This window comes from Ascaphus truei, chromosome 2 (assembly GCF_040206685.1).
Source record: "Ascaphus truei isolate aAscTru1 chromosome 2, aAscTru1.hap1, whole genome shotgun sequence".
NCBI lineage: Eukaryota > Metazoa > Chordata > Amphibia > Anura > Ascaphidae > Ascaphus > Ascaphus truei.
In genome coordinates this window covers 26,609,777-26,620,081 of record NC_134484.1, presented here as the reverse complement: position 1 = coordinate 26,620,081, position 10,305 = coordinate 26,609,777, and positions in this window count along the sequence as shown.

Here is a 10,305-nt window from a genome sequence, read left to right as displayed (position 1 = left end):
TTCCCTAATTGTGGCCGCTAATGGTTCAACTGTTAGGGCGAATAACAGAGGGGAAAGGGGGCAACCCTGTCTGGTTCCATTTCTGATCTTAATGGGGTCCGAGAAGCCCCCTGAAATTTTTACATGTGCTGTTGGGTTTTGGTAGAGGGCTCTAATTCCCCTGCAGGAAGGGGCCACTGAATCCAAATTTCAGCATAGTTTGATCTAGGAAGGACCATTTGATTCTGTCAAACGCTTTTTCTGCGTCAAGACTAAGGATCATCGCTCTGGTTCCTGTGAGGCGCACATGGTCTATTATATCCACAATTTTGCAGGTTTTGTCAGAGGCCTGTCTACCTGACACAAATCCTACTTGATCTATATGAATGAGCCGTGGGAGAATTGGGTTGAGCCTGATAAATACTTTTTATTCTTTTAAAGATATCAGAAATGTTTCGACACTTTAATCAACAGGTTTCAACTTTTTGTTAACTTGTTACATTAAAAGTTTTCTATTAAATCAAACAAAAATCTGTGGTCCACTCTTTCTGAAACCTGCAGGAAGAGTGCTGTAAAATGTTATTAATAAAAAGAAATCAGATGTTAATTTGGGTATATAACACAGTATAGAATCAGGGCAAAAGGAAATCTTCATATAGACAGAGAAAACAAGGAGTTCTAAATGCTTTTAATTTAAAAAAAAAAAAAAAAACATTTTTGTTGGCCCAGTTATCTGATAAGAAAATAGTATGGTTAAACATATTTTCTGTAAAGATAATCACAATATCACTGAATTCAGCCATATTGAGAATCACCTACTGTACAGTACACAGCAAGAATACACTGTTGAGTTATATTCATAGCCCACAATATACAAAATTGTGTTTTACCTTAATCTCTTAATCCACAAAATTAAAAAAACTCAAAAGGAGTGGCCTTTCAGGCAAATCTGTAGCTGGCCTTGTTCCTTAAAATTACAAACATACAATATGGTATTTTAGAAATCGGATGTTGATTAAAATTACAAAACGTTTACCACATAAAGTAGTGGACTTCCAGATTCAGCAGCTTTTATTCGAACATTTCTCGCTGCCGTTTTCGTAAAGTCTGCTGTGTTCCACGCGGCATTCACTCGTTAATCTTCCTTGAAGGCTGCCAATCACACGCATGTTTACTGTTGTTGATTTTCCATGATTACTGTGAATGTGATTTCTTTGTGTGCAGGGCAACCATGTGCTGTTCTGCATGTTACCGCCAGATGGCAAAAGTTAATCCCTTTGCACAGGGCAACCAGTGCGTTTTATGTAGTCAATTTGCAGGTGTTTAAAACCTAGATAAAAAGTGTAGCTACTACAATCATCTATTGTAAAGTGACCTTTTTTGCTGAAGACGTTATCAAATGTAGGCGTTTCAGAATTAAAATCTCCACAGTATACACAATGCTTGTCTCGTTATTCTACAGTACATTGCTATCCCCGCACTAGCATCATGTCATGTCAAGTCCTTTTACCAAACCACAATATAGTTAAGCTTTTCTCATGTATAATAGATTATCTGCCCATTATTAAACACAACATTAGTCAGCATTCATAAATCAAGTAAATAAATACATGTTCTACTTACTCCTGCATAATGATGGGCATCCTTGTCGGCTTACTGCCAGGTCCCTGTCCTCTGTTGCCAGAAAAATACATAGCAAATACAATCTAATGGCCCCTAGCCTCTTAATCACCTTAGCGGTTAATAACCGCAACAATAATTAAGGGGTTAACCCACCCTGCCCCAATACCCACTCGGGAGGCCTAACCAGCCACCCTGGACCCACTATACCCACCCTTTACCCATTGATTGTTATTGTAGTGCCTCAAACCATATAGTAATATGGGCATGATAAGTCGCTATAGCACACAATGGGCACCCTAATCAAAATACATTAATGCCCAAGACACACAATAATAAAACATTACAAAACTCCAAAAAAACCACAATTCACTAAATAAAAATACTAGCCAGCAAATGCAATTAATAAAAGCAATTAAAACAAGGAATTAATTAAACCAGTAACCAAACCAATTAATTAATAAAATAACAATGAGTTAAGGCACTCTGGTGCACTGTGGGGCCTGCAGACACCCGGGGACCCCCATCGGCCTGGGGTATTAATCCTGTATGTAAAATAATAAATCATGGTTTTATGGGGGGACACAGAGGGTGGGTGGGTTGTGTATTAGTGGGTAGGTAGTACAGTACATATTGTAATGTAATCTGCTACATTACTGTGCCTTAACCCCTACATTGCCTTAGCGGACATTGCATAGCCGCTAAGGTAATGAAGCTGCTTACATTTTTATTTTTATTTTTTTGTGTGTGTGAGCAGGGGGTCTCAATGAGCTGAACAAATTTTATTTCAGCCTCGGGGACCCCCTACTTTCCGAGATACAGGCCCCGGTATGGGGCGCCAGTATCCCCTCTGCTTTGTTTAGATCCCACGGTCACGTGACCCACAGGATTTTAACATGGGGATACCAGCACCCCATACCGGGGCCTGTATGTCGGGAAGTAGGGGGACCCGGACCTGAAATCAATGCAGTATAGCTCCGGAGACCCCAGCTACATTACTGTAATGTTGGAATTTTAATAAACCCCTTGATCGCCTGTGAGAGGTGCGCAGTTAGAGTGACTGATTTAGCCTCTTACTGCACGTCTATTACAGAAAGGCAGACCCGGTAGATTTCACACAGCAGGGACCCTTGCTGTGTTACTCCAGCGGGCCATTAGTCTTAAACTGACCATCTCAGGTCCACCACGCGATGCAACGCGGGATGTACCCAGATATTCCTTCAAATAACAGCCGCTGCATCTGTAGTTAAAGTAACTGCACAACACTATATTGTACTTAATAAAGATTTATTTTTCAACTACCACTGTTTTTTGTGTATTTTGATAAGAAAAGGGCAGAGCAAGGGAAAGAGATGTTTATTTTGTGGGTGTGAGACTGTGTGAGATGTTAATGTACACTAATGGTACTTAGAACTCTTTTGTATATTTCTTTGTTTGCACCAGCCCCATACTGTCAACATTTTTAGGTATAGAAGCCTGCTGCTGTTATTAACACTGAGTTCTCTAATGAATACTGATTATTTGGTCACACATACTGGAGCTTCCTTCCCCTTCCTCACACAAACACAATAGTTATTCAAGTAATTGTTTACAAGATATTAAACATTGTTAAAAGTGTTTTAATTTCCACAATGCACAATAGATGATCTTTTACTTTAGAATATGCATGAGGTTTTGGAGGGAGGGTGAGGGTTGTGAGGGGGAGGGTTGTTTTATAGGGTGTTCTGATGTATACTAATTAATAATAAGTAAGTAAAAGTAAGGAAATCAAAAGGAAATCTTTCAAATGTGTGGTTTCATGCATTTCCTGATCATATAGTCAAGTGATAGAGACAGACAATTTTGTATTCACATTGATATTTATAATAACTACATATTGTATAGTTGTACCATGTGTATATGAATAATAAGTACCAGAACACAACAAGTCTCCAACAATAGTCAGGGTCATTGTAGCAGGGCAGGAACAATGTTGGTGTGTTTTATCCACAAAACAATTAATACCCTGGGAGTCTGAACAAAATTGTGAAGAAATGAATGAAGTAGTTCTTCTGATGTACCTGTAGGGCATTTGTCTTACAAGTGCTGTAGGCCACTGGGATAAAGTATGTCAACGCATTCTGATATTGTCTTTATGCTCCAGTCAGGTCTCCAGGAATGATGTAGAATATAAAGCTCCCTTCTTAAGGAATGCTCAAGTTAGTGCTCAAGTTACAGTAGTGTATATCACTACCTATTGTGTGCCATGAAATGTGGTCTATGGGCACGTGTTCATGTCAAATGTTTCACTTTAAGGTGATTTTAGGTTCAGCAATAGTAAGCTACCATAATGCTACATATTTCCATATGCTTTGTAAATTGTTTGTTATTGCCAACATAGTAGAGTCCCCATGGAAATCTAATTTCATTTTGTATTGTACATAACAGAAGTGCTAATTAACATGAGTAAAGTAGTGACCTTCTTGCAAGAAACATGTTATGTCCCACATATTTATTTTGGTCTACTTGTAAATACATTTCATTCTTCACAAGTTTGTAGTTTGTGGATACATTCAAAGTTTACCAATAATGAGGCTGGTGCATTGAAAGCAACTATGGTACAGTTGCCCTCTGTCCAAAATGGGAATAACAATTAGACATAAAATATCGACACACTGCACCCTACAGCTGTGCAAGACCAGTGGACATTGGGCATACCTGTGTAATTAAAAGTGGATTAAAGGTGAAGTGTTAATGTTTTTTTAATACTATGGGGCACATTTATCCCATAGTTACATAGGGCTAGATTCTCAGAAGGTCACTAATTTTTACGGTTATGTTGTCTCAATTTAACTTAACCATATCCATAATGCATATTCCCAAAGATACTCAATGCTATGTTAAGCCATTTTTCTTAAAAATAAAGGAACCTTACATTTGAATGGACTTTGGGCTTCTTCATATGCAAATTATATGGTAATGAGCACTTTTACCTACAGTACCAACAGAGATCCTCAGACCTCCGTTGCTGTTAACGTTATGCTAAAAACTTAACCATGTTTAGCGCTGGCTGAAAACTGCCCTTACTCACTTCTAAACGCTGAGGAGCAATGCATTTTCTCCAAATAGCCTAAAAGCAATATAATGAGTATAGGGTGCAGCTGCAGACCAAGCAATATCATATTTATGTTTATTTTTTTTTTAAACAAATCAGTTCTGTTCAATGCAAAAATACAAGTAGCATTTAAAAAAACAAAACAACTAAGAATGACATTTGTAATGTAATATAATGTAACAAGCCTTTTTTGTTTCCATAGAAACATTTACAAAGTCACATCCCTTTCCTCTTCTGAAACTGTCTCTGGCACACCCCTTTGTGAGCCCTGCCCTCTCTCTAGCAGTGCACCAATTGTATCTAATGACTGCCTGGTTATATGATACTAGCTGAGAGACCCGGCGTTGCCCGGGATGTAATGTTCCCGCTCCTCTCTCTCTCCTCTCCCCTTCCCCCTCTCTCTGTTTGTCCCCCATTCACATCAATACAGTTTGTCCACCTCCCTCATTTACAGCTCTGTTTGTCCCCCTTTACAGCTTCATGCAGTGTGTATGCGTCAGTCATTGTGTGTGCGTCTGTCAGTCACTGTGTGTGTGTGTGCGCGCGAAACACAAACACACACACACACACAGACTGACTGATGCACACACACAACGTGCGTTTGTGTGTGCCTCAGTCAGTCAGTGTGCGCGTCAGTCAGTGTGCGTGCGGCAGGCAGTCAGTCAGTGTGTGTGTGTGTGCGTGCGTCATTCAGTCAGTCACTGTGTGTGCGTGCGTGGGTGTGGGGGTGTGTGCGCGCGCGTGCGTCAGTCAGTGTGTGTGTCAGTCAGTGTGTGTGTCAGTCAGTGTGTGTGTCAGTCAGTGTGTGTGTCAGTCAGTGTGTGTGTCAGTCAGTGTGTGTGTCAGTCAGTGTGTGTGTGTGTGTGTGTGTGTGTGTGTGTGTGTGTGTGTGTGTGTGTGTGTGTGTGTGTCAGTGTGTGTGTGTGTGTGTGTGTCAGTCAGTGTGTGTGTCAGTCAGTGTGTGTGTCAGTCAGTGTGTGTGTGTGTGTGTGTGTGTGTGTGTGTGTGTGTGTGTGTGTGTGTGTGTGTGTGTGTGTGTGCGCACGCGTCAGTCAGTCAGTCAGTCAGTGAGTGTGTGTCAGCGTGTGTGTGTGTCAGTGTGTGTGTGCGCCAGTCAGTGTGTGTGTGTATGTGTGCGCGTCAGTCTGTGTCTGGGTGTGTGTGTGCGTCAGTCATTGTGTGTGTGTGCACGTCAGTGTGTGTGTGTGTGTGCGCGTGCATCAGTGCGTGTGTGCGTTTGGCTGTCAGGGGTTGTGTGTGTGCGGCTGTGAGGGGTTGTGTGTGTGCAGCTGTGAGGGGCTGTGTGCGTGCGTCAGTACGTGTGTGTGTGCGTGCGTGCGTGCGTCAGTCAGTGTGTGTGTGTGTGTGTGCGTGCGTCTGTCAGTGTGTGCATGCGTCAGTCAGTGTGTGTGCGTGCGTCAGTCAGGGTGTGTGCGTGCGGCTGTCAGGGTTTGTGTGCGTGTGTCAGTCAAAGGGCAGGGGTAGGGGGGTGAAGGGCAGGGATAGGGGGGGAAGGGCAGGGATAAGGGTGTGAAGGGAAGGGTAGGGGGGGTGAAGGGCAGGGGTGGGGGGGGTGAATGGCAGGGGTAGGGGGGGGAAGGGCAGGGGTAGGGGGAGTGAAGGGCAGGGGTAGGGGGGGTGAATGGCAGGGGTAGGGGGGGTGAAGAGCAGGGGTAGGGGGGGGTGAAGGGCAGGGGTGGGGGGGTGAAGGGCAGAGTTAGAGGGGGTGAAGGGCAGGGGTAGGGGGGGTGAAGGGCAGGGGTAGGGGGGGTGAAGGGCAGGGGTAGGGGGGTGAAGGGCATGGGTAGGGGGGGGGGGTGAAGAGCAGGGGTAGGGATGAAAGTGAGGCACAAATTGTTGGCAGGAGTAAAATGTCCACACACACACACACACACACACACACACACACACACACACACACACACACACACTGGGAGCTTTACAGCTTCATGCAGTGTGTGTGCGTCAGTCATTGTGTGTGCGTCAGTCACTGTGTGTGTGTGTGCGCGCGCGTCAGTGAGTCTGACGCAGAAACACAAACACACACACAGACTGACTGACGCACACACACAGTCAGTGTGTGCGTGTGTGTGTGCCTCAGTCAGTCAGTGTGTGCGTGCGCGTCAGTCAGTGTGCGTGTGGAAGTCAGTCAGTGTGTGTGTGTGTGTGCGTGCGTCATTCAGTCAGTCACTGTGTGTGTGTGCGTGCGTGGGTGTGGGGGTGTGTGCGCGTACGCGTCAGTCAGTGTGTGTGTCAGTCAGTGTGTGTGTCAGTCAGTGTATGTTTCAGTCAGTGTGTGTGTCAGTCAGTGTGTGCGTCAGTCAGTGTGTGTGTGTGTGTGTGCGTCAGTCAGTGTGTGTGTGTCAGTGTGTGTGTGTCAGTGTGTGTGTGTGTCAGCGTGTGTGTGTGTCAGTGTGTGTGTGTGTCAGTGTGTGTGTGCGCCAATCAGTGTGTGTGTGTGTGAGTGTGCGCGTCAGTCTGTGTGTGTGTGTGTGTGTGTGTGCGTCAGTCTGTGTGTGTGTGTGTGCGTCAGTCTGTGTGTGTGTGTGTGCATCAGTCTGTGTGTGTGTGTGCATCAGTCTGTGTGTGTGTGTGTGTGTGCGTCAGTCTGTGTGTGTGTGTGTGCGTCAGTCAGTGTGTGTGTGTGCGCGTCAGTGTGTGTGTGTGTGTGCGCGTGAACCAGTGTGTGTGTGCGTGTGGCTGTCAGGGGTTGTGTGCGTGCGGCTGTGAGGGGTTGTGTGCGTGCGGCTGTGAGGGGTTGTGTGCGTGCGGCTGTGAGGGGTTGTGTGCGTGCGGCTGTGAGGGGTTGTTTGCATGCGTCAGTACGTGTTTGTGTGTGTGCGTGCGTGCGTCAGTCAGTGTGTGTGTGCGTGCGTCAGTCAGGGTGTGTGCGCGTGCGGCTGTCAGGGTTTGTGTTTGTGCGTCAGTCAGGTTGTGTGTGCGTGCGGCTGTCAGGGTTTGTGTTTGTGCGTCAGTCAGGGTGTGTGCGTGCGTCAGTCAGGGTGTGTACGTGCGTCAGTCAAGGTGTGTGTGTGCATCAGTCAAGGTGTGTGCGTGCGTCAGTCAGGGTGTGTGCGTGCGTCAGTCAGGGTGTGTGCGTGCGTCAGTCAGGGTGTGTGCGTGCGTCAGTCAGGGTGTGTGCGTGCGTCAGTCAGGGTGTGTGCGTGCGTCAGTCAGGGTGTGTGCGTGCGTCAGTCAGGGTGTGTGCGTGCGTCAGTCAGGGTTTGTGTGCGTGCGTCAGTCAGGGTTTGTGTGCCTGCGTCAGTCAGGGTTTGTGATGAAAGTGAGGCACATTGTTGGCAGGAGTAAAATGTCCCTCTCCACACACACACACACACACACACACACACACACACACACACACACACACACACACACACACACACACACACACACACACACACACACACACACACACACACACACACACACACACACACACACACACACACGGAGTGAGATGTGGTGGAGAGTGGGACTGCCGCAGATCCGAGGAGGTTGCTTGGCCCCCCAGCGGCCGGGGAGGTAGCACCGGGGAATTAGCGGTGGGGAGGTAGCACCGCTGAGTTAGCGGCCGGGGAGTTAGCGGCCGGGGAGTTGCAGCGGGGGGTTAAGGGAGTGCCGGGGAGGTAAGGGAGCGTTGGCGGCTGGGGTAGGAGGGCCGCGCTTACCCTCCGTCCGGGAGCCGGTGCAGGGTGGCGGCGCACATGTTGGGGATGTTGCGGATAGGTAAGGGTGCGGCGGTGAGGTAGCGCCTCGCTTCCCCTCCGTCTTTCCGGGAGCCGGTTGAGAGTGAGGGGGAGGAGCCTGAATTTGGTGGCAGGAGGGCCGCGCTTCCCCTCCATCCGGGAGCCGGTGCAGGGCAGCGCATGTGATGGGGGGGACGGGGGGACAGTGTGTGTGTGTGTGTGTCTCCGTGTCTCCTTCGGTCCGTCACTCCGCCTCAGGCCAATGAGAGGTGTGCGGGGGCGGGCGGGCCAAGGGAGCAATCTCATTGGCCTGGCCCAAGGTCCAATGGGATTGCCGCTAGGGACACAGGGAGACACATACAGACAAGGACACATATGACGCTTTCAGAAATATATAGTAAGATTCCCCACAGAAAATTGCAGCTTTGGTCGTCTTCTGCTGCACTGACAGACATTTAGTAAAAAAATAGAGACATCATGGATGGCTAATAGGATGACCCTTATTCCTCCAAACAATATCAGGAGAAAAAGTCAGCACATTGTACTACAGGGAGAGGGCAACAAGTAACAACCACAAGGGGAGTTGGGGGTGGGTATTGGGAGAAGATAAACAGGGAAATAGGGGAGGGGGAATGTTTCGGGGTAGTGACACCTTCCTCAGGCCCATTCCAAAAGGTTAAATAGACCTTTGGTACTTCCCTATACCATGTGTACTCAAATAAATCCCAATTCTAAATACAATGCAAACAAGCTCCTACTAAGAGAGCTACAAGGCCAAAAAATGAAGGAATAAGTCCATAGCCATGTAGCGCAAAGTTCACAGACAGCCCAGAGGGAGATAATGTACAGTAAAGTACACTGCTCTCGGATAAGCCGTGGTCTTCCTCTCTGCACCTCCTGCTGCCCTTTTGTGATTCCAACAGCAAGAGGTGCGGAGAGCAAAACCATGGCTTATTCGAGAGCAGTATATTTTACATTATCTCCCCCTGGGTTGTCTGTGAACTTTGTGCTACATTTCTATTGATGTATTCCTTCATTTTTTGACCTTGTAGCTCTCTTAGTAGGAGATTGTTTGCACTGTATTTAGTATTGGGATTTATTTGTGTAAACAGGGTATAGAGAAGTACCATAGGTCTATTTAAGCTTTAGGAATGGGCCTGAAGAAGGCGTGATTACCTTGAAACGTTGCCACCCTATTTCCCCAGTTTTACCTTTTCCCAACAACCACTGACCCCCCCCCAAATTCCCTTGTGGTTGTTCCTTGTTTCCCTCTCCCTGTGTGTTTCCCCTTCACCATTCACTCAGAGCTTCTGTAGTACTATGTGCTGCCCTTGTGTATAGCATTTTCCAAGTTCTGTACTTTGTGCATTTTTTGTTCTAACCATACATAAATTATTATATTTTGTCATATCCGTACTTACATTTTCTTTCAACAGTGAGTGCCGGGAACCTCCCTCCTTTTTCTCCTGACAGCCATTTAGTGAACTGCCGAGCGAATCATCACCAATCGATAACAGGAGAATGGATCAATCACTAACTTGGCTAAATACTTATCATTGTGCAGATTGTATTAATGCACATACAGTTGTAGCCGAGCTCCCCCTCTTACCGCTGTGTTGGATGGGGGAGGTTGTGGGCTATAAGTGGAGTGCCGGAGCTCCACGGTGAATGCCAGTGAAGGGCGCCGCCATTTTATTTCCTCGCACATGCTCAATGGAGCAGGTACGGATGTGTAGTGGCTAGTGTTAGTCCATTGGCCATTACACAGGCTCCGCAAGGGACTACAGGTCCCAGCAGCCCCAGGGGCTGCTCACCACATGGGGCAGCACAGCAAATATGGCGCCGGTATCCATGTTGAGGGTGATACATTTGGTGCGCTAAGGACCGCACGCCAGTCGGAAGGAGGAGAGTAACCACTGAGGT